We start from the raw sequence: 6000 nt of genomic DNA, 5'->3' as shown, positions 1-6000 counted from the left end.
CTGGTAGAGGTTGTATACATGTGGCTGGTAGAGAGGTTGTATATATGTGGCTAGTAGAGGTTGTATACATGTGGCTGGTAGAGGTTGTATACATGTGGCTGGTAGAGGTTGTATACATGTGGCTGATAGAGAGGTTGTATACATGTGGCTGGTAGAGGTTGTATATATGTGGCTGGTAGAGAGGTTGTATGTGGCTGGTAGAGAGGTTGTATATATGTGGCTGGTAGAGGTTGTATATATGTGGCTGGTAGAGAGGTTGTATATATGTGGCTGGTAGAGAGGTTGTATACATGTGGCTGGTAGAGGTTGTATACATGTGGCTGGTAGAGGTTGTATACATGTGGCTGGTAGAGGTTGTATATATGTGGCTGGTAGAGGTTGTATACATGTGGCTGGTAGAGGTTGTATACATGTGGCTGGTAGAGGTTGTATACATGTGGCTGGTAGAGAGGTTGTATATATGTGGCTGGTAGAGAGGTTGTATACATGTGGCTGGTAGAGGTTGTATACATGTGGCTGGTAGAGGTTGTATATATGTGGCTGGTAGAGGTTGTATACATGTGGCTGGTAGAGAGGTTGTATATATGTGGCTGGTAGAGGTTGTATACATGTGGCTGGTAGAGAGGTTGTATACATGTGGCTGGTAGAGGTTGTATATATGTGGCTGGTAGAGAGGTTGTATACATGTGGCTGGTAGAGGTTGTATACATGTGGCTGGTAGAGAGGTTGTATACATGTGGCTGGTAGAGGTTGTATACATGTGGCTGGTAGAGGTTGTATACATGTGGCTGGTAGAGAGGTTGTATACATGTGGCTGGTAGAGAGGTTGTGTATATGTGGCTGGTAGAGGTTGTATACATGTGGCTGGTAGAGGTTGTATACATGTGGCTGGTAGAGGTTGTATACATGTGGCTGGTAGAGGTTGTATACATGTGGCTGGTAGAGGTTGTATACATGTGGCTGGTAGAGGTTGTATATATGTGGCTGGTAGAGAGGTTGTATACATGTGGCTGGTAGAGGTTGTATACATGTGGCTGGTAGAGGTTGTATACATGTGGCTGGTAGAGAGGTTGTATACATGTGGCTGGTAGAGAGGTTGTGTATATGTGGCTGGTAGAGGTTGTATACATGTGGCTGGTAGAGGTTGTATACATGTGGCTGGTAGAGGTTGTATACATGTGGCTGGTAGAGGTTGTATACATGTGGCTGGTAGAGGTTGTATATATGTGGCTGGTAGAGGTTGTATACATGTGGCTGGTAGAGAGGTTGTATATATGTGGCTGGTAGAGGTTGTATATATGTGGCTGGTAGAGAGGTTGTATACATGTGGCTGGTAGAGGTTGTATATATGTGGCTGGTAGAGAGGTTGTATACATGTGGCTGGTAGAGGTTGTATATATGTGGCTGGTAGAGAGGTTGTATACATGTGGCTGGTAGAGGTTGTATACATGTGGCTGGTAGAGAGGTTGTATACATGTGGCTGGTAGAGGTTGTATATATGTGGCTGGTAGAGGTTGTATATATGTAGCTGGTAGAGGTTGTATATATGTGGCTGGTAGAGGTTGTATACATGTGGCTGGTAGAGAGGTTGTATATATGTGGCTGGTAGAGGTTGTATACATGTGGCTGGTAGAGAGGTTGTATATATGTGGCTAGTAGAGGTTGTATACATGTGGCTGGTAGAGGTTGTATACATGTGGCTGGTAGAGGTTGTATATATGTAGCTGGTAGAGGTTGTATATATGTGGCTGGTAGAGGTTGTATATATGTAGCTGGTAGAGGTTGTATATATGTGGCTGGTAGAGGTTGTATACATGTGGCTGGTAGAGAGGTTGTATATATGTGGCTGGTAGAGGTTGTATACATGTGGCTGGTAGAGAGGTTGTATATATGTGGCTAGTAGAGGTTGTATATATGTGGCTGGTAGAGGTTGTATACATGTGGCTGGTAGAGAGGTTGTATACATGTGGCTGGTAGAGGTTGTATACATGTGGCTGGTAGAGGTTGTATACATGTGGCTGGTAGAGGTTGTATATATGTGGCTGGTAGAGGTTGTATATATGTGGCTGGTAGAGGTTGTATATATGTGGCTGGTAGAGGTTGTATACATGTGGCTGGTAGAGGTTGTATACATGTGGCTGGTAGAGAGGTTGTATATATGTGGCTGGTAGAGAGGTTGTATATATGTGGCTGGTAGAGAGGTTGTATATATGTGGCTGGTAGAGGTTGTATACATGTGGCTGGTAGAGGTTGTATACATGTGGCTGGTAGAGGTTGTATACATGTGGCTGGTAGAGGTTGTATACATGTGGCTGGTAGAGGTTGTATACATGTGGCTGGTAGAGGTTTTATACATGTGGCTGGTAGAGAGGTTGTATACATGTGGCTGGTAGAGGTTGTATACATGTGGCTGGTAGAGGTTTTATACATGTGGCTGGTAGAGAGGTTGTATACATGTGGCTGGTAGAGAGGTTGTATACATGTGGCTGGTATAATGTATATTGTATAATGTATATACTAGCCCTTACCCGTTGTGAGATATTTGCCCCCACACATAATGAATGTGTCAAATAGAAAAAAGGGCTCCGTTACGCCCTCCATATTCATATGGTCAATGCCTGTGTGAAAGGTGGGAGCGATTGGTGCAGGCATTGAGGAGATAAGTGTTTGTTTCTGACAGACAGACACACACACACACAGACACACACACACACACACACACACACACACACACTCAGACATTGTTAGAATTATAGTATGATTATAGTATGATGATGTGGCTGATAGAGAGGTTGTATACATGTGGCTGGTTGTATATATGTGGCTGATAGAGAGGTTGTATACATGTGGCTGGTTGTATATATGTGGCTGATAGAGAGGTTGTATACATGTGGCTGGTTGTATATATGTGGCTGATAGAGAGGTTGTATACATGTGGCTGGTTGTATATATGTGGCTGATAGAGAGGTTGTATACATGTGGCTGGTTGTATATATGTGGCTGATAGAGAGGTTGTATACATGTGGCTGGTTGTATATATGTGGCTGGTAGAGAGGTTGTATACATGTGGCTGGTTGTATATATGTGGCTGATAGAGAGGTTGTATACATGTGGCTGGTTGTATATATGTGGCTGGTAGAGAGGTTGATTTTGGGCTTTCGACTCAAAAGGCTTTCAGCTTTCAGGAAGAAGACAGGAATACACCAGGAAGACATATTTGCATATTATAACCGCATGATGTATGATGTGATTTTAATATAAATGTGAATTTGAATTCCAGATTCCAGTGTAAATAAATTTGTGCAACATAACTTTGGGGAAATTACTTGCATTTTATTAATTTCAGGGCATATCCTTATTGATTTCTTCATTATTAATGAATTCTCCGCTAGGTAAAGTACCTTGTAGGCCTAGTCGAACCACAGCAGTGCCCCAAGCCAGACACTCTTATGTAACACAGTAGGATGTGTAGACTAAAATGACAACACTATTAATCATGTCGGCAGGCAAAATAATTTCCCTTAATGTCTGCAAAGAGTCAAGGAACTACATAGCCATGGTGTGGTGCTTGGCCTGAGCCTTGGAAAATGATTGAGTATGGCTCACGTTTCCTGATGTGCTTCGACCAAAATGTTCACTAAATCATACCTATTCAAACACACAGAACATTTCAACAGTTCAACTTCCCCCAAAAAAGCAATACAACACTGACTTGGCCGTTGGTATAACCAAATTCCCTGTTATGAGCTGGGATACTTGTGTAGTAATACAGTATACTGTACATACAGTACTATACAACTACTACTCTTGACAGGTCAGGAAGAAGAAGAGCCCCTGCCTGGTGGACAAAAAGAAGAAATTATAGGGGTCCAACAGTTATTGGAACGAATCGATAAAAAATAAAAAAAGGTATTGATTTCGGCAGGTTTTTTTTATTTCTTTAAAATAGCTAAAAGAGTAGATCAAGCTCACAATGCTATTTTCAAGCAACACTGTTGTACGACAAAGCAGTAAACAGGCCTATAGTCAATTTGTCAATCCGTTTACCATAACCTTTGACCGTACTACCTGTACCTGCTAATAAAGTATTCAATCAATCAATCAATCAATCGATCAATCACAACTAGAGAGGGGCCCTCTGCGGAGTGTATATCTCTACAGGCCTTTTCATCCTAGTGTAGATGATTATTATTTAACCCATTAAAACCGGGAAAGCATCAGTGTCATTTTTAGATTACTTTGGCTATTCAAAAAGAGCAGATCTACAAGCAGAGCGAGCCTCTCACTCCCCCGGTGTGCATAAACATCTTGTGGATTGCTCAAAGAAAAGGACACTTTCCCAGCGACCAGGTACGTGGTCACCGATGTCCATCCTTTATATTCTGACAGTACCAGTGAGATTCCCAGAACTGTTTGTTTGTGCTGTCTTCCACTCGTCCCAATAGTCTAGAATGGACCAGCAAGCACTCCGGAAATTCCTGCTTTGGAGAAAGCTGGAGCTTTGGAAAACATAGATTAGGAACCAGAGCCAAGGAACAAAAAAAATCACTTCACCATATTTCTACGATTGCATCAAAATATCACTCACTGTCATAAAGAATTGTTGACCACAATCCCTCGGTGGGCTTAAAACAATATTTTGATGGAAATTGGACAATACTTGCACTACCTATTTTGAGATTTGAATGCTAATGAATCAAACTTATAATTAAAGAGCAGTTATCTTGACAAATTACAGCGGGTCGTGCCAGACTTGTGTACAGAGCCTCCGTGCTTCAAACTGCTTCGCGCAGCACTTCTGTCAGTGCCGTTTTCTTTTGGCAGACAGATAACGCTATATATTTGCCAAGGTGGACCTCTTCAAACAAGCAGCACTCGCGTACTAGCCGATAAGCAAATTTAAACATTGCACGTCTGTCAACTAGCGTGTTAGCGGGTGTTGAAAGATTCCTGGGCAGAAGAGAATGTTAGAGAGAGGTAAAAGGACCAGTTATTGTTTGAGAGGTCAGCCCAGCAGATGTTAGAGTGATTCATATCCCACGATCAGGGAAGTGCAGGACTTTTATTTGTCTGCTGCGACCTGACCTGTCTACGGCGCGATGCTTCCCAGGGCCTCCTGTCCTACCAGATAGCTGGCATTCCTCCATAACCAGGTCTCTCCGATCCAAGATCATTTATGTACATACGTACAGACACGTGCACTCATGTGAGCGCACACACACACACGCACACACACACACACACACACACACACACACACACACACACACACACACACACACACGTTACTATTTGTGAGGACATTAACCATTTACGAAGCAGATTTTATGAATGCCATTTACATTTTCAACCTAAAGATGAAAATAGCTTATCACATATTGCGCCTCACGCTGTGACTCGTTAGTGAGCTTGTAGATCTGCTATTTTCTGTGTACGTCACCGGCAACTAAGCACACACACACACTCCCAGTTTCCCTTGGGAGGATCAAATTCAGATATAACGGAAGGTTATCTACTGTATAACTCAATGAATCTGTTCCGTGTGATGACTCTGGCTCACAATAGTGTTTTAACTGGAGAAGGGGCCCTTAGTAATTAAAATGCACTAACTAGAAGATACTTTGAGTAATTTTGGGCTGCCACCGTATCTGTTCGAGTTCACTGGCAATTCTGTTTTATTTTGTTATGCAAGTCTACCCAGGAAGAATAGTCTAGGGGATCCTTAATAAACAATACTCCAGCAATACAAGAACACTCCCCCAAAATACACAAAGGTAAAGTAAAGTTTGCGTAGTTAGTTCTTAGATTTTTACTAAGATTACAAAAGATAAATTAACCACTGAAGCGCTATTTTAAACTTCAACCATTCGAAAATACGATACATAGTGCCTTTTACTTAGAGTACCCATTTCTATATTGTGGTCCTGGGAATTTTACACAAGTAAAAAAAATAGGAGTACTTCTTCCTCCACTGGTTTTCATCTGTGGTTGGAGGAGACC

The sequence above is a fragment of the Protomyctophum parallelum genome (genome assembly GCF_964188405.1).
Source record: "Protomyctophum parallelum genome assembly, chromosome: 20".
NCBI classification, from domain to species: Eukaryota; Metazoa; Chordata; class Actinopteri; order Myctophiformes; family Myctophidae; genus Protomyctophum; species Protomyctophum parallelum.
Note: the sequence above shows the minus strand (reverse complement) of the source record.